This window comes from Onychomys torridus, chromosome 12 (genome assembly GCF_903995425.1).
Source record: "Onychomys torridus chromosome 12, mOncTor1.1, whole genome shotgun sequence".
Classification (NCBI taxonomy): Eukaryota; Metazoa; Chordata; class Mammalia; order Rodentia; family Cricetidae; genus Onychomys; species Onychomys torridus.
Genome location: NC_050454.1, coordinates 42,564,784 through 42,588,937, shown reverse-complemented (window position 1 = coordinate 42,588,937; position 24,154 = coordinate 42,564,784).

The window sequence follows — 24,154 nt, the reverse complement described above, 5'->3', positions numbered from 1 at the left end:
GTCAAGGCCAAGATAGAATAAAGGACAGCTACTTCAGGGTAACAGGGTCCTATGGCAACTATTGACCTTCCTTTTTCAATAGAAATCTTCAACATTTCCATTTGTATGACCTGCTGTCCCATCCTGAATATGCTGGACTTTCTAGTTTGCAAAATCACATGAGTCTGTTTCTAAAATATTGAAATGAATACAATTGGTTTTGTTTCTCTGGGAACGCATATGGTAAGCTGCCTACCATTTGCATGCCACTCTTACTCATCCTGAAGGCCATTCTGGTCAGAGATCTCCTGGAGATTAGGCTACATGAGAATGTTAGCTATCATGGTGGTTCACACCTCTAATCTCAGCACTGGGGAGGCTGAGACAGGAGGATTGCCCTCAGGTTACATGTTGATTCCAGACTAGTCTGGACTTTGTTTCAAACAAATGAAGCAAAGCAGAGCAAAGATTAAATAAGAAAGGATGGAAAGGTACTGGCTTTGGGCCTATCTTCCTTCCTGGAGACATCTTTGGAGGTACTAAGTAATCTTAGAACATAGGTTAATTTTCCACACTTTCACTGTGATGACAATCTCAGGAACAATTTAAAGTTTGCAAATATACAAAGCTAGACAGCATCTTCTCTGTCAATTCTCACCACCATCCTTTAATTTCCTGCCACATGGCATATGCTTAGCTATTTCTCTCCTCTGCCTACTTTGCTCTGTAGACAACTCCAAATATCTAGAGTCAGGCAGTCAGTACAGGTGAGTGAAGACACTCTAGTACATGTATGCTAAATGAAGAGAAAGTATAGGCCTGTTTTTTGGATTGTGACACTCTCAGCTTCCCTCCACTCCATTCTTTTATTTTTTTTTTCCTTTTTGTCAATGAAATACGGACCCGTTACTTTTCCCAGTCACCTCCTATAGAAGGGAAATGGCTCTTGTTCTTTTAATAAGCAAGTTTCTTGTTCTTCTCCAACATATTCTTTTCATAGGACTGTCTTTAAAACATTTAAGTCTTTCCTTCACATGAAAATCCTTTCCTCCAAACCTTCCCATATACCCCTCACTGCTCCTTTTCAAATTTATTGCCTGTTTTTATTAATTGTTACATGCCATGCTATTTTGATCCATTATATACTTCTATTTGTGTAATTTCATATCAGCATCTCTCCATGTTCAATAAAATCTTAATGAATAAGTTTATCCACCCATTTTATTGCTTTCAGGATAATGTGAGAATTCTCATGCAGGATATTCATAAAGGTCTATTAGGAAATGAGCTAAGTGTCTCAGTTCAGAAGTGACTAGTACACCCCTGAACTCCCTCTGATCCTCATCTCTCTCTTGTTATGTTTCCTGTTGCTATTTCTTTGTTTTGAACCTCTCAGCACTGTGAACCAAGCTTTTTCTTCTCTCATGGTTGATAGGATCTAAGTTATACTTGTCTGCCACATTGTGCAATGTATTTCCATTTATTTATTTATTTATTTATTTATTTATTTGTTTGTTTGTTTGTTTGTTTTGAGAAAGGTTTTCTCTGTGTAGTTTTGGTGCCTGTCCTAGATCTTACTCTGTAGATCAAGCTGGCCTTGAACTCACAGAGATCCACCTGGCTCTGCCTCCTGAGTGCTGGGATTAAAGGCATGCGCCACCACTGCCTGGCTGCAATGTATTTTCAAATGAAGCTGCATAGAGATTCTCTTTACTTCTTTTGTAGTTTTTCTTGATATTATCATTCAAAATATATAAAGATAGAAAAATGTTGAATATAAGTTGGGGTAACAAACTCAAAAGAGGAGGTGTTGGTGTATTAAGGCTAGCAACAGAACCACATGAAAAGGGGGAGTCCTCCCATGGCCCCAAGCACAGGCAGAATTCCCTTGATAAAGATAAAATCAAAGCATTTTAAATGATTATTTTAGAATTATAAACCAACCAGCAAACATCTTTGAGACAAATTCATGCTGCAGAAGGAGGCATATTTTCCTTATAGTGTGAGAGAAGCAAAGACTTACAACAAATAAACGTGTCCATGTATGAATAGCCTAGTTAAGCCTAAGCGTTCTTTCACTGAACTTTTCCTATTGCATCTTATTTCATACTAGCTGAATGTGGAGTGATTTTAAACCAGGAATCAAGTTATCACTGCCTTTGCTTCTGCATCTCAATTACGCTGTCTTAGTTACAGACACGTAGCATTATATATCCAGAAAACAAACTTTTAAAAACAGTTCTTATAAATCGGTTTTAGCATTATCTCCTATGATCTTAATCAATTATTTTTTTGTGCTTTCTCTTTTTGTATTAAGGTCCATGTTCGATCTTGCCAAATTCCTTCCTTCCTTCCTTCCTTCCTTCCTTCCTTCCTTCCTTCCTTCTTTCCTTCCTTCCTTCCTTTCTTTTTGAGATATATCCAGAGTCAAGTCTACCCTGATTAGGTGAGGCAGGGTGGCCAGTGGGCCTCAGGGATTGTTCTGCCTTTGCCTCTCCAATGCTGAGATACAGTATGCATTACTGTGCTTGTCTCTTTACACATTCTGGGGATCAAATTCAGGTGTTCATGCATGTGCAATGGACACTTTACTCACTGGGCCATCTCCTAGACCACTGGGATAGCATCCTGAGTGGTATCTCCGACAGTTTGCTATTTGATAGTTACTTGTCAGTAGTAGCCAAAGTAGCCAAAGTAAATATTTTGCCAAAAGAATTTTATTTTGGAAAGATATTGAATGGGGTCCCTGCAGGTGTCATGGCAGGCAGGGGAACAATCCATGAAGAGGTGAGCATGAAAACTCAGTTTTGTTGAAGAGAGGGAGGAAGGATTATAAGAGCAAGGGGGCCAGAATCATGATGGTAAGAAAAACCACAGAGCTAGCTGACCCAAGCTAGTGGGAGCTCATGGACTCTGGACTGACAGTTGAGGAGCCTGCATGGCACCACACAAGGCCCTCTGAACGTGGGTGAAAGTTACATGGCGTGATATGTTTGTGGGTACCCTGGCAATGGGACCAGGACTTAACCTGGGTACATGAACTGGCTTTTTAGAGCCTATTCCCTGTCATGTGATGCCTTACTCAGCCTTGATGCAGGGAGAAGGGGTTAGGTCTATCTCCAATTTGGTATGCTAGCCTGTGTTGACTATCCAAGGGAGTCAGGAGGGGATGGGGGTGGGATGAGGGTAGGTAGTAGGGAGCAGGAGAAGGGAAGGGAGGAGGAACAGGGGTTGGTATGTAATAGGAAAGAAATTTTTTCAAATAAGAAAATTATAAAAAGAAAACAGATAAGATGATAAATAAAATGAAGGGTAAGTTTAAAAAAAAAAAAAAAGGAAGAAAACTCAGTTCTGCCTGACTTAGACTGTATTAAACTTTGGAAGCTTGATGCTGAAAAGTTTATTACTAGCATATTTAAACACAGTATAATCTGGAAGAAAAATGTTTCCTGGTACAATCCCCAGTGCACAAGGAAGCATCATTACATCAAAACTCAATGCAAGGTACATACCATTTCTTCCAAGATGAGTTCTGAAGATAGGCTACCTGTATTAGCTTAAAGGCCTAAGGGAAAATCTGGCCTGGTCTTGGTCATATGAATAATGTAGAGGTCATTTGGCATATCAGCAACCTCTGTTCCTGGTTGTGGAAACTTGGGGGAGACCTTGGCTATACAGATAATGTAAAGGTTTAGATTACTTGCCACCTCTGTTTCTAGTTGTGGAAACTTGACATGTCCTGGCCCAACAGACAATGCAGATCCCAAGCTGTTAATCCCCTCCAATTCCCAGCCTGCTCTTTTGAGGAGACACATCTGTGTCATTAACATTCCTCGTTTCCTTGGTGATCTGTAGACACAAGGACCTTCATGCTCCCAACAGAATATTAACTGTTCCAAATGTAGGAACTAGAAAAGCATATGTAATGAGATGGTCATAAATCTGTACTGAGACATTTTCCTGTTCCTTTATACAGTGTATCTTCCTTTCCCTTTCAAAGCTGCTTTGTCATGCAATTGCACGTCTATAATGCAACTTAGCTGATCTTTCCATTTGTATATTTTCACACCCACAGTTTCACATGATGCTTCTGTCCTGCAAAATGTGTGATATTAAAGATATTGAGTCTAATTCAAAGGGTATTTCCACCTAAAGTTTCCATTGACATTACTGTAATCTAGTAATAGATTCAGATGCTGATTTCCACTCACACTCACGAAGGTGCTCTCTCTGTATGATAACTCATGAAATGTTTTGTAAATAGTAGTTGGTGTTCAATGCTGTTTTTCATACTGACACGGTGAATTCATTTACTAATTTGCTTCCAATAAGAGAGGATCCTACTGAAATATTAACTCCAAATCTCTTCTACATATGTCAAAAGGGGAGATGATGTAGAGAGTATAGATGACAACAAAATGTGTGTGTGTGTGTGTGTGTGTGTGTGTGTGTGTGTGTGTGTGTATGATGTGTGTGTTGATGGAGAAAGAAGTCACTTTAGCTCAGGCACTACCAACAGAAGTAGTGTGAGTGATGCCAACTTCTTTTTCCATGTAGGAATATGAAAAAAAAAATCATACTTATGATGATTCACTGATGCTTCAACAGAAGCAGCAAAAAGAATTATGTGGGAATAGAAAGACTCAGATTTACCTCTGAACAAATGATTTCCCAGACAATAATAATGATGCTTGCAAATGTGTATCCTCCCATGACCGAACTAAGTTTCTTACAATTACGGTATGTTATTTTTGCAAAACTACGTACAGAATATTATTAAATCTATTTTGTAGATACAGAAAATGATTCTAAGAGTGATTGAATCACACAACTTGCCACAAATATTATAACTATGTGTGTGTATAATTTCCTTCCTATTTCAAGAAAGCTACAGCATTCAAACACTCATAAATCACTAGCTATGGTACTTGTTGCATGATGTTTTTCTTCCTATGACATACGATATTTTGCAAAGTTTTGTTTGAATGTCAGCTTGGTTTCAGAGGGTGTATGTGCCACAGTTGCCTACTTTCCATTTTGTGAATCTGAAGGGGAGTGGGCAGGATAATCCCACCTTCGTTTATTTTACTTCAACAGGTAGAATAAATTGTGTGTTTGAAATTTCCTGTTTCATAATAATGAAAACTGAGCTGGCAGGTGATACAGATACATATTTCTTTTGTGAATGTGAGCACTCACTGGGAGATAATTATATTTTCATCTGAACCATTTCAATGTAACCTCTAATTCTATACTGTTTTGATTTTCTGTAATTTGTTTTGTGGTAATTTAATATAAGACATGACTATGCTCAGACTGAGTAGATTCCCAAGGTTTTAGATTTTGGGTCTAGAGCAATTAACTGCTTAACATGGAGTCCACACAGCTTTTTATTATCTTAAATTTTTCTACTTAAATGGTACAATATTAGATCAAATGCAAGTGGTAACAATTTAACATTTCTGATGTATTTACAAGTTTAGTTTGAAAAATAAATTCTTTCATGATAATTTGGTAAATATATGGATGGCAGATAATAGTAAATACATGTATTCGTTTTAAATCTGTATTTTTAATCTCTTTGCATAATAATTTTATAATTTTAAGATTGCAGTGTTTAGATAATTGACAACACTTGCCTAAAGTTATAAATAATAAGATCATTCTGAAAACCACAAAGATTGCACAAGGAATAAAAAAACAAAACCACCAAAGATAGGAATTGGGTTTAATTTCTTAACATTCAAGGATGTGCTTCATAATCTCAATGTTTCTCTTCCCACTTGAATTGGAGAGCGTGGAATATAATCCACTTAAAACCAAGAGTTTTGAGTACTGGAGTAGGCCAGTTCAAGCTCTCTCTCTCTCTCTCTCTCTCTCTCTCTCTCTCTCTCTCTCTCTCTCTCTCTCTCTCTCTGTCTCTCTCTCTGTCTCTCTGTCTCTCTCTGTCTCTCTCTCTCTCTTTGTCTCTCTCTGTCTCTCTCTCTCTCTCTCTCTCTCTCTCTCTCTCTCTCTCTTGACTATTGCCAGTAGTCTATGGTGGGTCATCCTTGTGTATTCCTGGGAACCTCCTTAGCACTCTGTTTCTCCCTTTTCCCATAATGTCTTTATTTACCAATAGCTGAGGAGACTGGACTTGGCCCTCTGGATAGGTGAGACAGTTGTTTAGCTTGAACTGTTTAGGGGACCCCCAGGCAGGCAGTGGTATTGAGACCCATCACTGGTGCATGAGCCGGCTTTTTGGAGCCCAGTGCCTATGATGGGACACTTTGAGGAGCTTTGGGGTGTGGAGGAGGGGCTCGGACTTGCCTCAACTGAATGTACCAGGCTCTGGTGACTCCCCATGGGAGACCTAGCTTTGGAGGAGGTGGGAGAGCTGGGGGGCAGGAGGAGGGAGGAGAGGGGAATCTGTGGTTGGTATGTAAAATGAATAGAAAAATCTCTTAGTAATAATAAAAAAAGGGGAAAAACAAAACTAAGAGTTTTGGTTATTATTCCTATGATGTTATGGCAATAATTGTAGCCACATTGGAGAAGGTATGTTCTCCAATGTTAATCTCAGTTTTCTTCCCTGGCCCCTGTTATTACTGTATCAGTAAAACTATGTTTTCCAAGCAAAGCAAATGCATCTTTTCCAGTGGAGTCCACCTTTGAATACAGAGAAAGGGGAGAAATTTCAAGTTCATCTGCAACCTGAAAAGTAGTCTACATGAGCCCCAGGGAGACCAGCGTTCCTGGGTGTCTTTATTTCAGGACGGGCAAATATCTTCTGAAGGAACTGTATCTGTCCATCCCTGTTGCTAGGGTTGTTCTGTTTTCTCAACTTAGGTCATGCTACCTTTGGTAAATAATAGGAAGCAACTGATATTTGACAAGAGCATGAGAGATTCTAACAAAGACCATGACAATGTTAACAGACTTTTATTTTGCTTGATTCATTTTTTACTTCATTATCTTTGACCATTTCCCCCTAGTATGCTGGAAAATGCATGTTTTTATTTTAACTCAACATTGCTTTTTTTTTTTTAAAGTTATTTTAGAACATTTAAAATTTGTTACTGGCCATGTGATTTGTTGAATAAAGACTGTCCTTAGAATTTTAATATATTCTATTATTCATGGTCTAGTAGGGGAGAATTTGAAATACAGTATCATTACCTGGCATCAAAAAAAAATTACTTACCAAATGAAGGAAGAAAATTTTAAAGGCATTCCTAAGGCTGAGGAAGTTTACCAAGGAGATGATGCTTAAAGCTGGGATAAGTATGATCTGCTGCAGGCTAGAGAAACTTGTGGGTTGACTCTGGCCACAGCTGTTTGGAGCTGCTCCATGGTGTGGTACTATCAATAATAACAGTCACAACAACAGGAGTCGTACTTGGAGGGTAATCAGCACTTGGTGTCCTGCCCTTACAGAGCTGGAAGTCACACTTCAGGAGCACAAGGAGGACCAATCCAAAATAGAACTTCCATCTTAATGTTCCTCCACTGTCTGCTTGTAAAGTCTAATTTATTGCCAGCTTTGAAGGATAAGTGTTTACATGGTCTGATCTCACAATTGATACATATAAAGGGGTCTGTTTGTAATCCTATGCTTTCAAGGTTTCCTCTTAACTGTTGCTATAACCCAGCCTTTACTTACTTCAGTTATTCCACACTTAAGAAAACTATTACTAAGCAATACAGTATGCAAATAAAATACATGACACCATAAGTAGAAGCCTATGGATAGACTTCATTTCATGTCAAATGAATCCCTGGATTGGCCTACATGTGATATAGAATGTCATGACTGTTTGATGTGTATGTGGAGTCCTTGAATGATGGTTTTGACAAAGGCATTATGGGCACAGAAGACAGTTCAATGTGTAGATCATGTCTATTCCAGTGATGGTGACTCTGCCCTTGACAAGAGAGACCTGAACAGCCAAGTGCAACCAGATGGCTGGCTGGCACACCTGGGAAACAGTGGCTCTCCTACTGGATTTGATGTGCTAAGCAATGGTATGGAGATTAAAGAGAGAGCTAGAAAAAAAAATTTAATTCCATGGAGGAGGAACAGGGAATCCAGAAGGCTTTGTGTTAGAAGGGAAGAAAGAAAAGCAGAGGGTGGGTGGCTGGAGGCTAAGGACATAGAAGTGTAAAATTTTCTGGAAAATAAATATCCATATATCAGTGAATTTTCTCCTTCAGATCTCTTATGGAATTTAGAGAAAAAAAAACTTTATCCATTGCTACTGTGTTTGTGTTATAGAGCATTATTTGAGTAGAGAGATGAGAATTCCAAGGACACAGGGAGAAAGATTGTGTCCATATCACTTAATACAGAGGGTTGCAACTCTTAGAGTAAGCACCAATTACTCCCAAGGTCAAGTCCTTTACCCACTGAGTCATTTCCATAAGCCCATGCCTTCTTGTCTATCACTTTACCCTGCTCTGGAATGCTGCAGAAGATAAACATCACAAAGAATGGACAGAAAGAGAAAGAAAGTAAGTGAAGGAATTTGGTCAGTGACTTATATTTAAGCCAAAACCATATAAAAATAGAAAAAGTAAAAGCTAAAACAATTCATTGTTTATATGACAGTAAGGACTACTTATTGTAAATGGTGGATCAGCTTCTTAAGACAGGTGTCACTCCCAATATGTCCCCATGGCATGAATTCCCATTATTGAGAAGATATCATCCTGATGATTTGCAAAGGGTGAGCGTGGAGGTTATGGCTTTGACTGACAGCTGCAGATTGGTGTGTCTGCACTAATATCACCTCTGAATAAACACACATGGCATCTGCACTTCCTTATTCCACCTGTTCCTTCAGTGTTGCTGGCTCCCACAGGGCTTTGTCTCCTTTTAGAGCCTCCATTTTCATAGTTAAAATTTTATTTCCATCCTGACACTTGTAGAAACACATGGCCACATTTTCTTCAGCTGCTTTTCCCTAAAATCTCATGAGATACGATTAGTAAAGAACCCAGCTCTGTATTACTGGATTTGCTTGACTAAATAGCAATAATATCCAGAAAAATGTCCCGTAAGACATTTTCAGCTTAATCCCTATGGGCTTAATTTTCATTAGGGTGAAGATCAGTATGGTTATTTGTCAGCCACTTTATTAACATAATAACCTTATCTTCAAATAAATTATTTTATTTTTTATAATTAATAGAAAAGCTTCCGTTATTTTCTGAAGACATAATGAAGTAAATATGTGACATTGAGCTATACAGTTCTTTAAATAATCTAAGTAAAAGTATTAGTCAACTTAAAGTACATTAGCTAAAAACATTAAAGTTTCCATAAGAGAAACTCTGAAGACTGTTTCTTACATAATTTTCTGTAATTTTTTGGTTATTTTTATTTTGGAGAACAATGTAATCTGTATTTACAATGACAATTCACTAAATTTTGTTTACCTGAGTGTTGGCATCATCAATGACTCCAAACTTAGCTTATGTTTGTTATATTAATCACTTCAGTCTCTGCCTAAAAATATCAATAACACATTATAGTTGTATAGCATATAGAATGTATACATATATATGCACATACATTCAGTCATGAACCTACTAAAATTTTGGCAAGGGCAACATAGGCCATAATAAAACAGCTACAAACCATAGCACCAGTCTAGGCACATATCAAATATTAAATACACAATGACTCCATCAGGTTCCTGGACAAATTCAGCAAATGGCATGAGGAAAAGTTCTCTCTAGTATAATTTATAATCACCCAAAAGAAAATTGAGAAATATCTAGAGTTAATAGAGAGTGTGACATTAAATTATGCAGTCACTTCATGTGAGGATATAGGTTGTCTTCTTCCTAATGACTCTACTGTGTGGAGGAAGGGCATTTGTAACCATAAAATGTGAAATGTGGAACACAGCCTTGCTTATGAATGGCATAATTATAGAAAGGTGATCTGAGTATTTGTTACATAAATTACTCAAAATAATAAGGCAGAAATTTCTTTATTCAGTAGATACACATCATAATCAAACTGTTCATGGAAATATGCTTTAAATAACGTATTAATGGATTAAAAATGATTTTGCACACCACTCATCTCATGCATGTGCATTTATCATTTGATTGATCTTTCCCTTTCTTTCTCTCTCTCGCTTGCTACAATACAGTTTTCTATGATCTCAATGGAACCTTATTCCTTAAAATATAATGCTCAGACTAAACCATTAATGTCATGCAAAATCTAAGCATCTCCCCACTGACTCATCACCTGCATTTCAACTATACCACCATACTCTACTTTTGTAAAAAGTAAAGGTATAAGAAGTTAAAGTATACTCTGTTTAGAATTTATAGTTTGGATATCTGATTCTGTTTAAAAATCAAATAAATCACATGTAAGTTAAAATCTTGTAGATGCTACTTTAAAATTACCCATTTTAATTTTTCTCTAATTCATAAAAAACCCTTTCTTAGGTTTTTTAAATTTAAATATATTTATTTATTAAATTTTTTTCATTTTACATATCAACCCCAGTTCCCCTTCCCTCTCCTTCTCCTGCCTCCTCACCTCCCTCCCACTCTATCCCCATCCACTCCTCAGAGTGGGTAAGGCCTTCCATGGTAGTCAACAAAGTCTGGCATCCCAAGTTGAAGGAGAGCCTAGCCCCTCCCCATTGTATCAAGGCTGAGCAAGGTATCCCACCGCAGGGAATGGGTTCCAAAAAGTCAGTTCATGCACCTGGGATAAGTCCTGGCCCTGCTGCCAGGGACCCCACTAACAGATCAAGCCACACAAATGTTCCCAGGCTGTCAGTCCAGTCAGTGAGCTCCAACTAGCACCGGTCAGCTCTTGATCCCTTCTTCTCCTTCTTCTTCTTCTCCTTCTTCTTCTTCTTTTCTTCTTCTCCTTCTTCTTCTTCTTCTTCTTCTTCTTCTTCTTCTTCTTCTTCTTCTTCTTCTTCTTCTTCTCTTCTTTTCTTCTTCTTCTTCTTTCTTCTTCTTCTTCCTTCTTTCTCCTCCTCCTCTTCCTACTCTTCCTCCTTCGTCTTCTTTTTTGAATGCCAAATGCTGTTTATTGAAGGAGGGAGGAGGTCTTAAATACAGACTTACAGCACAATGGGAGAACCCCAGAGGGCACCTTTCTTTTCTTTTTTTTTTTAGGACAATTTTCTGGCTTTCTTTTTGGTTGCTGTTGTTTTAGTGAAGTATTAAAAGGGTAGGAAATTTTGACGTTCTTAAGGTCAAGTATAATTATAGGGCTCTGAACTGAAGACCATGTGAAGAACAGAGCTGTCCAAATGTGAATGAGTGCTCTTTTCAACATAGCTTTTGGAAGGAAAGAGCAATGGTAGTGTGTTAGTATACCTGACAGCACACTTGCCAATTTTGAGCTAGAGGTCAACATCCTCTGAGTGATGAATTCTGCTGGCTAGAGATTTGAATGGAAGACAGTTTACATTATTTGCCCACAGGAATCACAAGGAATGCTTGGAAACTGGGCCTGTCAAGTTTTGCATGTGCAAAGTCAGTGTATAACTTGATTCCTCACTAACTTGTGGCACCATTATGACAGATTCCACCCACCTGCACACATGATGTAATGTACACAGTCCTTAATGGCTATAGTTAGGTGGTTGACTTGAAACATGAAGTCATACTAACTTGTCTGGTGATAGAATGTTACTGGGGGTCTGGTAAAAACTACAAAATTCTTTCTGATAATTTTATTCTATTATATTTAAAGATATTTTATATTTTTGGTTGTGAGCCTCCCCTTTAACAGCTGAGCCATCTCTCCAGCCCTAAAGATATTTTAAATAATTATGCTTTTTCATTTTATTAATTAATTGATTTTATGAAAAATTCATGTTTTCTAAGGGATGTCTTGATTTTAAGAATGGTAGCTAGTGTATCCCAGTATGTGGGAGGTAGAGGCAGGAAGGTCAGGAGTTCACTGCAATCCAAGCCTATATGAGACCTTGTCTTCAAAAAGAAGCAAAAGATAAAAATAATACATCCTGCTAAGGAACACTTCATATACTTAACCAGGTCAAACACTCTTTATTAAAACAATTCTCGATGTTGTAAACTTACAACATAATAATAATTCTAATGAAGAATTTCAAGTATTGACTCTTGTATAATATAATCAGATTGAAGGGATTGAGTCACTCTATAATTCTGTATATTTTCTCCTTTTTCCTGTACCTATTTCTTGTCAGCCTTCCATCTTGCTGCAAATGAAACTTTCCCTCTCTCTCTTTCTTTTTCTTTCTCTCTCTCTCATACACACAAGAAAGTTAGTTGGTGAGAGGGAGAAGAAAGATTATTTTTGTGTATTATTATTTATAGTAACCATCAAATTTTCTATGCATGTTTAAATATTAGTACATATTATACATATGTACAGGATACATAATGGTATATTTTTAAAAGCCTGAAATAATGACAACCATTAAATTCAAAGAAACCTGATTTTGAATCTTACCTCTTCAAGTGATTTGACTGATAAAGATCTCATGACACATTTTTCTGAACTTACATTCCATTATTTTTAAAGTAATAATTACACCAAAGAATTTAAGAGTCTACTGCAACAAGAAAGTTAGATGGACACGTTTAAACTATTCTTGAGATTTAGCTGTTGACATGTTTGCTCAGGTGGCTGTCTTTCTGAAAGGATGCTCAATACTCCAGAGCACAGACAGGGCATGTCTTTCCTTCACGTGGTTTGTATGGTAGCTCAGGAAAACCTTCATTCTTGTCAAAAAGCAACAGCTCTTTATTCTGAGGGTTGATGGAGGTTTTTTTAAATGTTGTAGGGCTAAGAATTGACAAGGAAATAGATTTTATATGATTGAGAATACCCATATCTTTATAGTAGCAAGAAATAATTCTCTCAGACTGTGCCAGATTTAGACAGAAGGTGAGAAAGAGATAAGGGATCACAGCTAAAGGCTCATGTTGGCATGTGATACTGGTGTCTATTTGCCATCACTAAAGAGAGATCTCCCAGGTCTAAGCTTGCAAGGGACATATCTTTATATGTCATGTGTTTGGGCTTTGATATGTTAGTGATTGGAAAGGCTATTGATCAGACATTCTATCCTATTAATCTTGGAGCATCTGCAATTTGAATTATAATCAAGACTATAGTTTTCCAGGTGTACATGGTCTCCTCTAAGCAGAACATTGCTTAGTAGCTATGTCAAATAATTTTTTCAAATTAGGACTAGAGATAATTTATAACAAAGATACCACTTTGTAGCAGGAATCTTAACAGGTCTTATTAATAAGAACAAACCTGAGGCCAGTTATTGGGGTGAATGCTGGAAGATCAGAGAGACAGAACAAGCCCCAGCTATCTCACCTTGCCAGTTCCTCAGCTGGTCTTTTTTCCTCAGACTGCAAGCTTCTGAGTCCTCATCCAAATGAATCTCAGCTGAACTGGGCTGCTCAAAAGCCTAAAAGCTTAAGCAGCCAAATGCTTACCCAGCCAAATGCTTTTAGTTTCTGGCCTCCACTACTTATATACCTTTCTACTTTCTACCATCACTCCCTGGGATTGAAGGCATGTGTCACCATGCTTGGCTGTATCCAATGTGGCCTTGAACTCACAGAGATCCACAGGGATTTCTGTCTCTGGAATGCTAGGATTAAAGGCGTGTGCTATTACTGCCTATCCTCATGTTTAATATTGTAGCTGTCCTGTTCTCTGACCACAAGTAAGTTTATTAGTCTGCACAATTTTTCGGGGAACACAATACCACACCACTTAGCTGTGGCATTGTGATTTTCATGATGACGAATCGACTGCAGTGCCAAAAAGTGGGAAAAGCTGAGGACATTTCTGTGTCATGTGTCAGTGTCTGGCATGGGTGTTTAATAATTTTCATCTTTCTTCTTTTTATATTTTATCTTTATGATAACAATGAATAAAAAAGTTCCTTTAATTACAAGTGATAGTAGCATTATAATTGAACTACCATGTTCTAAATAACAGATGCAATTATGGGCATATTGGGGTAGCAAATACCAAAATACCTTTTGCAACAGCTGTTTTAATTCATATTACTATTGCTGTGATGAAACATCATGACCAGAAATCGTTTATTTCATCTTAGAGTCCCACATCACAGTCCATTATTTAAGGAAATCAGACAGGAACTCAGTGCAGGGACCTAGAGGAAGGAGTTACTGAAGAAGCCACCAAAAATGCTGCTTACTGGGATGTTTTTCATGGCTTGCTCAGACTAATTTTTATAGCACTCAAGACTAATAGTCCAGGGTTGGCACCACCCACTGTGAATTGTGATCACACCATGCATCAATAAAAAAAAATGCACTATAGGCTTGCCTGCAGGCTATTCTGGTGGGGAAATTTTCTCAAATGAGCTTTCTTCTTCCAAAATGCCTCTAGTTTGCATCAAGTTGACCCAAAACTAGCCAGCACAGTAGCTTAATATTTTCATACACAGTATTTAATAGTTTGAGCCACGTTGAGTTATATATTTCTATCTTTTTAGATGAACACCTGGGAATCAGAAAAAATTGCAAATAGATTTTAAAATATGCAGTAATGTTAATTTTCACATAGTAGAAAATATATATCATCACATGTCTAAAATAAGAAAAGATCAACAGTAGTCCATTTTAAATTAAATTAATGCATTTTTATTTTAATGTAGTCAAATTTTGCTTCCAAAGAATTGTAGACATAAATCAAAATGATTAACACTGTTTCACTGATATTTCAAAATTTTCAATTGAACAGAAAACACTAAAGGCATGAGAAATTAGCTACTAATACATTAATAATTACTGAGGAATTTTCATTTCTATCGAAGTTAAGCCCAACTCTCCTTAACATTTCCTCAAGCAAAGAAATTAATTGGTAAGTATAACCTGGTTGGAATATTGTATTAAATGTAGTCTACACAAGTCCTAATGAGACACAAATATATAGGAATTATTTTGGAGAAGCAGTAAAATAAAATAATATTAATAAGTATATATAAATTGGTGAATTTGAAATATGAAGGCTGTAATAAATACTTAGTGGAGAAATGCATATGAATTTTCAAATATAAATAAAAAATATGCAAATAATCTTTTATAAATAAATGAGTGCTATTGTCACAGCTTACTGCAAACACTTTGTCATATTCACATTCTCAGTGCAAGTATATATCAACGATTTAGATGGGTTCATTATGTTTTTATTTGGAGACAAGGCTTGAAAATGCAATGAATTCTAGCTGGGCCAAGAGAAGGAAGTAAGGATAAGTTTTAAAGAGAAATAACTGAAACAACTCACTTATGCAAATAATTGACTTAGGATATTTGATTTCTTCTTAGATAAGTCAATGTGCATTAAGCTAACCATATGCTAATTTAGCTAGACTAGAAAATGGTAATCTATGCTTTTGCAAACAATTGCATTAACATAGAAGTATAATCACAATGGTGGTAAGTAACAAACCACGTGGCACATTTTAATTATCAATATTGTTTGATTTTGATTAACACTATATTATTCAACTCTGCTTTTAAAATGTATTTTTAGGTGTTTTGAAAATGTAAACCTAGCAAAATCTATTAATAGTCAATAATCCAATAATTCCTTAAACTAAAGTACAATTTACTATGCAGCTACTTAATGACTTTCCCTAATGAAAACTCTCAACTAATTATTCACTTAGCTCTCTTCACTTATTTAAATTGATTGGAGTCCACAGGGAAGAGGCTTTTACAACATTTGTATTTCTTTCTCACTAAACATCATTCTCTGAAAGGTCATATGGTAAATATTTCAGGATTCACAGTTCACAGGGGTCATTGTTACAACTCAGCTTGATCACCGTCATGCAGAAGCAACTTTATGTAAATGAACGAGACTGACTATAGGCCAATAACATTTTATTTATGGCTTGATTGAGTTGAAACCCATAAATGCAGACCCTTAACCTAGAGTAATGTTAGTTCTTTAATAATAATAACAGAAAACATAAATATAATACATAAATAGTATTATATAATGGATACATGCTTAAGTCCACAGGGTAACTAAAAATAATTATCAGAGTTGTATTTACAAAACAGATTGCTTCCATCCCTTTTGTGGTGTTTTTGAGGAAGAACTGGAAGTTCAGTTGTGTGTCTGTGATTATTACCCTGGTTATATTTTATGTCATTTAATTATTGAAAGTGAAAATTCACAAGTGAATGTTACTCTATTCTGAAGTATGAGTTTCAAAATTAAATGGCATGGAGACAATAGGTTAGTCTTTATAGTCCCGAGGGTTGTGGGTACTTTTATAGAGTTGGAAAGTTCTGTGCTGTTTTCCTCATCATTTGGAATCTAACAGTTGGAATCACTATCTCTATAGCAAATGAGACTTTTTCATATACTATTTTTTCTCTCTTCATTTGAAATCTTAACTTATTTTAACAGATACTCAATATATATATATATATAGTATATTTATATATAATTATAAGGTAATGTCAGTTGCAAAGTGTATAATTTCATTTAGAAGGAGTATGTGAAGTAGAAAACCTATAAAATCAGAAAATGGGGGAGATGGGAGTCATGCTTACTTCTAGAGCTGTGACAGTATTCAAATTAAGTGCTGTCTATACTGAAAAACAAGTGAATACATACTTTCAAAGGGCGTGTTTGATGGCAAGTAAATTGTCTTTCAAAAACATCAATTAAAAAGTAGAACAAAACAGCACAAAATGACTTTCTCACACAGGTTTCATAATTAGCCAAATTCTTTGTCGCGATCCTTGAGCCATCTAACTTAGAGCTGAAATGGCAGATAGCTCAACCATGCTTCAACATTGTCAGTGCACACAGATAGACTGAGTGATGTCACAGATCTACTGATAGCCAATTGGGTGAAGAATTTGGTACCATGTATATCTGGCTAAACATGTGTGTGTGTGTGTGTGTGTGTGTGTGTAGAATATTTCTGATTAATTAATTATTTTTCTAAAAATATTTCTGGTGATAATCATAGGTAACTAAAACCCTGACACACACATGTGCTCTTTCTCGATTTTGCACAGCACGTGTCTCCTTATGTTTTTCACTCGTTATTCTACTTTTAACAGGGATATTTTAGTGCCTTTCTTCTTTGGTAGTAAAAGGGACAGCTTAGACTTTAATTCACTACTTAATACAGATATATACATTGCTCATTTTATTTTTTAACTTACATTACTCATGTGTATTTGTCAAATGTGCCTAGGGTTATAATGGCATTGTTTACAATTCCATCAGCTTTGGTGTTTTCTAGAGACTTTCTCATAACTTCTGTACACTTAGGCATGGCATTTGACTACTTCATTAGATACAACATGGTGCTGTATTATCACAGAGTTTAGTTGTGAAATTTTGGCACTGTGTACATATTTTTTCCACATATATGTAACTAATGGTAAACACAAAAACTGCATTCAGTGATCTGACCTCATCTTCAGGTTACTCAGCTTGGGTAACATACCATGGCAACATTACGCAGCCTGTCTTTCTGCGGATCAGAGACATTGAAAGGGACAGCTTGTAAAATCAAAACAAACATAGCACACTGGCGTGGTAATTTTTTTGGGGGGAAGGGCTGGGTTTAAAATGCTGGCATGTATTTTTCTGTTCAACTGCAGCTTTCATGTGCAGAATAAAAAAGGGGAGTCAAGCTAGAGAAAGTTAAATTTCTACATGTCCCCAATCAATCACAGGCCACTGACTGGGTTAATAGCGAGGAGGAAAAGCTATCTTGTCAGCGTAAACTGGACTTTCATCTCAACCAAGTCCGACTATCAATGAGTTGTCAAAAACAGAAAGGAAAAGAAAAAAAATCCTCTCATGATCTTTCATTTTTACCCGGTGGAGCACCTGCTGCCTTAAATGATGCCAACCTGACTGGCAGTAGGTAGTTTCTGAGACAAACCAGCTCTCCCCTCCCTGCCCCCCCCCCCCCCCCCCTGCGAGACTCCTCTAGCCTCCATGGAGTCCTTGGCAAGGGATTGTTCCGGGGAAAGTCAATAGTGCCTGCTGTCAGCACAATACATCTCTGGCCATTTGTAAAGGCTTCACCTTCTTGAAGTTTAGCTGTCAGCAGCCTCACTTTGAAATAGATTTCTGCATCAATGTGTGTAGCCTCCTACTAATGTTAAGAAATGGCCACAGAGCCCTGATTGAATTCCTTTTCAGGATGCTGGCAGTAATGATGCTCACTGACTGGCATCCTTCAGGCGATACCTTTAGCAACAAAGACCTGGATGAAAAGACACCACCACAGCTTCTTTCCTGAAGTGTGCTGGTAATCACTAGGCCATATACACAGATATTTATGACATATGCTTGAAACGGATTCCTGTCCTAGATACTGAGGGCCTATCTTAGTAAAAGAATGAGATGACTAGCTATGGACAACACACATTAGAGTCAACATCTCCTAACACAATTGAGTTATGACAGATACAGAAATGTCAGGTAGTCAATGTCTGCAAACTATACTGCCTTTTCTGCTCAAAGTCTTAACTATTCAGTTCTAGAAATTCATTCGTGGGTAGAAATATTTACAGGGAAAATGATCTGGTAAGTTTGTTTCTTATTCTGCAAAGCTGCCCAATGTAAGTAGACCCTAAGTTTTTAAAAGGTGGATCAGATTAAATGTAATTTGAAATGCTTTTATCATCAGTTCCTCTTAGTATTTTTGTGGAAACTGACTAAATGCATTTAGTAGATTTACTTATTCTTTATTTTATAAGACAAAATTATTTTCTGTACCTTAAGCATGGGATCCTGCATGCTGTTGGGAGATTTAAGAACATGCTCTAAGAATGGAGTCATGTGTGGAGATTTCTGAGTGCTTTTGAGAAACTCCAAGAAACTAAGACAAGGTACTTGTGACCTCAGTTTCTTCAAAAACACAGAAGTATTCTCTGATTATGTTTTCATGCCCATCCCAGACATAGTGGATGGGAGTGAATTTACTTCAGATTATCCATTATAAATGGTTATTGTTAATTGTTTACATGCCTCTGTGGAAAAGTATAGTTTTTTTTTTTCCTTCTGCGTGTGGCTTGCCCTTGTGATTGTACACTTTACTTATGTACAATCCCTTAACCCCCAGAGTATAGAGAGCATAAACAGTCTGATGTTTTAGGTAAAGTTAGTTGTTGCGTGAGACATTAGTTTTTCTAATTTCTTGGTTCCATTCTCCCAGGTCTCACCACCTCTGGAGCAGTAAAGAAGACATAAATTAACTTATTTTTAGCCACTCTAGTTAGGGACAGTCTGATATAAAAAGTAAAGTAAATAAGGATTATAACAAGGATACAATCACAGCCATTGAGAGGAAACAACTGGCTCATTATACCTGGAAAACTAGAGATTTGGAGGAAAGAAATACTTCTTAATCTGAAAGTTAAAAGATGATTGGGATATCTATAGTTGTAATGGGGTGTGTAGAAGAGAAAGTGTTGAATATTGGAAACTTGATATCATCACTGAAGTTATCAATGCTGGGAAAATAAACCTAATTCATGGTTTTATGTGTATGTGGACTTGGAGAGGAAAAAGGCCACCTTTTGAGTAGAATAGAACAACTGACACCAAGCCATAGGCTCCTTTGAAACACGGATGTGTACTCAGGACTTGGTCATCTTCATTCAGTCAGTTGTCAGTTAAGAAGAAACATTAGGTTGTGTCTTGGGCATTGGTATTACAGTGGAGGGAAGATAAAAGTCATCATTTTTCATGGAAGTAGCACTTTACTCCAGACGGAACATGGATGCCTACATAGAAAAGTACATATACCGCAAATGGGACACAATGTGAAGAAAATAAGTCAATATTGTAGGAAAGCAGAAACAGGTAGGGAGAAAAAGGTATTCATATCATAGTCCTGGGAGCCTTTTCAGAAAGACAGCACAAAATCATTTTATAAGGGAAACGAGCAGCACAGAGCTCAGGAAGGAGTTTTTCAGGTGCAGGGAGCAGCAAATGCTGAAGTCCTGTTGTAGGGAAGACGAATTGTCTGTCTTTCATTATTTAATCAACTGAAGAGTCACATATAACCTCTGGAACTAGAGTCCTTTTGTTCATGTTTCCATGATAAGCAACATGATTCATAAGCACAGTGGAAGTATCTATAGTTTAGAGAAAAGAGGAACATTTATTTCTCTAAAATTCTGATTGGGTATTGGGTTTTGTTCTCTTTTACTGAAAAGCCTAGTAGATGGCCCGTTTCCTTCCTTAGACTAGCTTTTTGGCCATGATGAAGCACAGGAACACAGGTATACATTTACTCTTTGTGGTTGTGCGTTAATTATTAGGACGGCACTACCCACAGCCATGATTTCACACGCTCAGCACTTCAGTGCTATTTTGGTTGTCTCTACAGATGGCGCTGTTATTCTAATGGTTCTTAAGAAAAGAAACAAAATGCTGGAAATGATGTCAAGCAGGAAAATAGAATGAAAAAAATACCAACAATTGTCAAAAATATTGTACCTCTGCCTAGGTTTTAAGTTCCCCTAAAGAACAAGACATTTTATAATCGCACCATTCTTCTAAATGATTGTCAAAGCATGCCAGATCCAGAAGATGGGTGTGGAAGAACAATGGCCCTCTGGAGGGCTTGACAATGTGTCTACACATAGAAAGTGAGGAAACAGCAATGACTTCAATTAAAGATTCCCAGTACAGTGAAATGAAAGCCAGCTCATACCTTAGCAGGGGGAAATTTCTACATAGCCACAAATTAAGCCAAATTAGTAGACTTTTCTTTTTAACAAAGTAGTACAGTAAAGACTTTAAAAAAAAAAAAAACATATTCCTTGTAGCATGTTACTGGTTAAAAGCAAATATTCAAAGTAATGCAAATTGTTGCTATATTTTGAAAGAATTTTTTTCAAAACTCAAAAGTTATATTTAAAGGTAATTGGGGCTATATAATAAGATATTTCCAAGCTGGATATACTGGAATGCCCTTCATGAAGTTTTCTGGCAGTTGCTGGTGGGCTGTTCATGGAAGTTTTCTAGCACAAGGTTGATTTTTTTTTTCTAGCATAAGGCTGGCAAGAGAGAAGACTGAGGAAGGAAAAAAATATCTCATCAAGGTCTCAGATTTATCAGTCTTGGAAGCTTTGTGTTATTCAAGCATTCTAAGGGTAGCCAAGGTAAGCTTGGTCCTTATATCATCAAAGAAATCCCACTCCATATCTTTTTCCACCAGATGTATAGGCATATATCACTGAAACTCATGTTTCTACTCAACGAAATGTCATTTTCATTATTTTTATATGTTTTCCTCCACAGAATCCACACATCTCTGCAGCATCACAGAAAGTAAACACAACAGGGAGGTTTGGCACATAGTACTTCCTTTTGTTTTCATTTTGAGCACTCAGGTTAGACACAAGGAAGCCTTTGGAGTTGAAGGCAATGGTCATTTTGCAGTTTATCAATAGAGGTGATCTCAACAAAACTATGATTAAGAACTAAAGTTTTAAGCAAATGTGTATAATTAGTTCAAGAAAATCCATGGCTAATCTATGGAGACTAAGAGGATTCCTGATTGAGAAAATGATCAACCCTTGTAGAAACAGAGAGGACAATAGTGTGGGACCGGAGACAATTTGATTGCCATGGAGGAAAAGTCAGATTGTGTCCTAATAAGATGAAAGTGCTCACGTTTTCAGGAAAACCCAAAGTTACCAAGAAACATATTTGACCTATACTACTACATCTGCAATGGTTTGTTTTCTGGTTAAATTAGCAGTATAAATTTTCCTATTCAGGAAACTTCAGTGCCATGAGTCAAAGTTCCCTGTTGCCTCTTGCCAGACTACATGATCCAGAGTCATTCCTCCTGCTTCTAAAGAGGATTATATAAATTTAGTTTGTCCTACAGACATTTATGTGTTAGCAAGGCTTAATAATGCACATATTTTCTATCTATATCCATGTAGTACACTATAAGGACATGTTAGGGAGATAAGATTAATACGAGCCATAGGGTCACTGACACATTTCATGGACTTGTGGGAAAATGTTTCCTGTCTTAAGCATTCCCAATTCTAGCCTGGCAATTATAATTTTTCTGCCCTACTTGGAATGAAACCTCCAGTTGCCCTATAAGCAAGCACTTTTCTCAAACTTGAACCACAGCTAACCCTATAAGAATAGCTCAAACTGTTTGTGAAAGAAACACCAGTAACAGATTGGAACTGAATACAAGTTGGAAAAAAACAGCCCAGTCTCACAATTTGGGAGACTGGGCTCTGAGTGGAGACCCTTCTGGTCAGTCTGTCCTCTAGTCTTTGACAGACAGCATGGCCTGTACCATTGGCCAGGGATGCTTTGTATCTGCCAAGGGTTCTGCATAATCAACTGCATGAACATCAGGTGGTGCCTGAGATGCATCTTTGCCTTAATTAAAGAAAAAAAGAAAAAGGGACCCCTGGAGACACCGTTAACTAGGGCCAAGCACAAAATCAGGCCACCAAAAACTGGTCTCCATTAATTGCAGTGATCAGGAAAACATCTTTAGTGACAAAAATGTTATCATCATTGTCACCCCATATTTGACAGGATATTTTCATATACTAGATCTTGAATCATATCTTCCTTCTGAGAATAACGTTTATGAATCACATCTTCAAATTATTTGCTGTAGACATAAACATGTAGAATGTGCCTACTGAGAGTGTAAATTATGAATGGTGCAGATATAAAAGGGGACATAAATAAATATTCCTTGGTTGACATTTGAATATAGAACTTACACTTGAAGGAAATACAAAAAGACATCTAATTATGGTATAGTCAAATGAGAGGAAGTATTAAATACAGTAAATCAGGCATGTAGTAGCAATCCATGATTTGCATTCACTAATGGTGTAACTAATTATTTTAAATGCTTTGCATAATTATTTTTTACTTACTAAGAATTTTTGCTGATTGTTAAAAATTAACCTGGACTACCGATGGTGGGACACCTTGCACAGCCTTGATGCAGGGGGAGGGCCTTGGACCTGCCTCTACTGAATGTACCAGGCTCTGATAACCTCCCATGGGAGGCTATATCTTGTTGGAGGAGGGAATGAGGGGTGGCTTGGGGCAGGGGAAGGCTGGAGGGGTGGGAGAAAGGAAGAGATGGGGATCTGTGGTTGGTATGTAAAATGAGTACAAAAATTCCTTAATAAAAAAAATTAACCTGGAGCTTGTATGTCCGATCACAATGATGGGCAGAAAAGCACTGGACAGAATTCATGATAAACATGGAATCAAGGCTGAGTTAGCAAGCCCAATTATGGGAAATATACAATTCCAAATTATTAATTGTATCCCTTATTCACTAAGTTGATTTGAAAACCAGTTGTCATAATACCTGCATCAACATGAAGTTTTAAAACTGCTTTGAATCTTCTATATATAGCTGTTCAACTTGACCATTACCATTTGCTAAATATGTTCTCCTGTGTGAATTTTTGGCTTCTTTGTAAAAACTCAAGTATCTGTAGGTGTGTGGAATTATGTCTGGGTCTTTATTTCATTAATCAACATCTGTATTTGGCCAATATCCTGGTGTTTTTAATACAATGCCTATATAGTACTACTTGAAATCTGAGTGGTGATATCTCTAGCACATCTCTTATTATTTAAGATTGTTTAAGGTATCTTGTATGTTTGTGTGTGTGTGTGTGTGTGTGTGTGTGTGTGTGTGTGTGTGTGTTACATGTGAAGTTGAAGATTATGTTTTCAGTTTCTGTTAAGAATTCTATCAGAATTTTGGTGGTGATTATATTGAATCTGTAGATTCGTTTGGATAGACTGGTCAATTTTACAATAACAATCCATGAATATGGGAGGCTTTTCTACCTTTTTTTTGGGGGGGGGGATGGGGGTGTTTTGAGACAGGGTTTTTCCATGTAGTTTCTGAGCCTGTCCTGGATCTTGCTCTGTTAACCAAGCTGGCCTTGAACTCACAGAGATCCATCTGGCTCTGCTTCTCGAGTGCTGGGATTAAAGGTGTGCACAACCACCACCTGGCCAAGGCTTTTCTGTCTTCTGATGTCTTCTTCAATATACTTCTATGTCTGAAAGATTTTATTATACGACTCTTTCACTTCAGTGTTAGATTTATGCCATGTATTTTTGGAAGCTATTATGAAAGGTACTCTT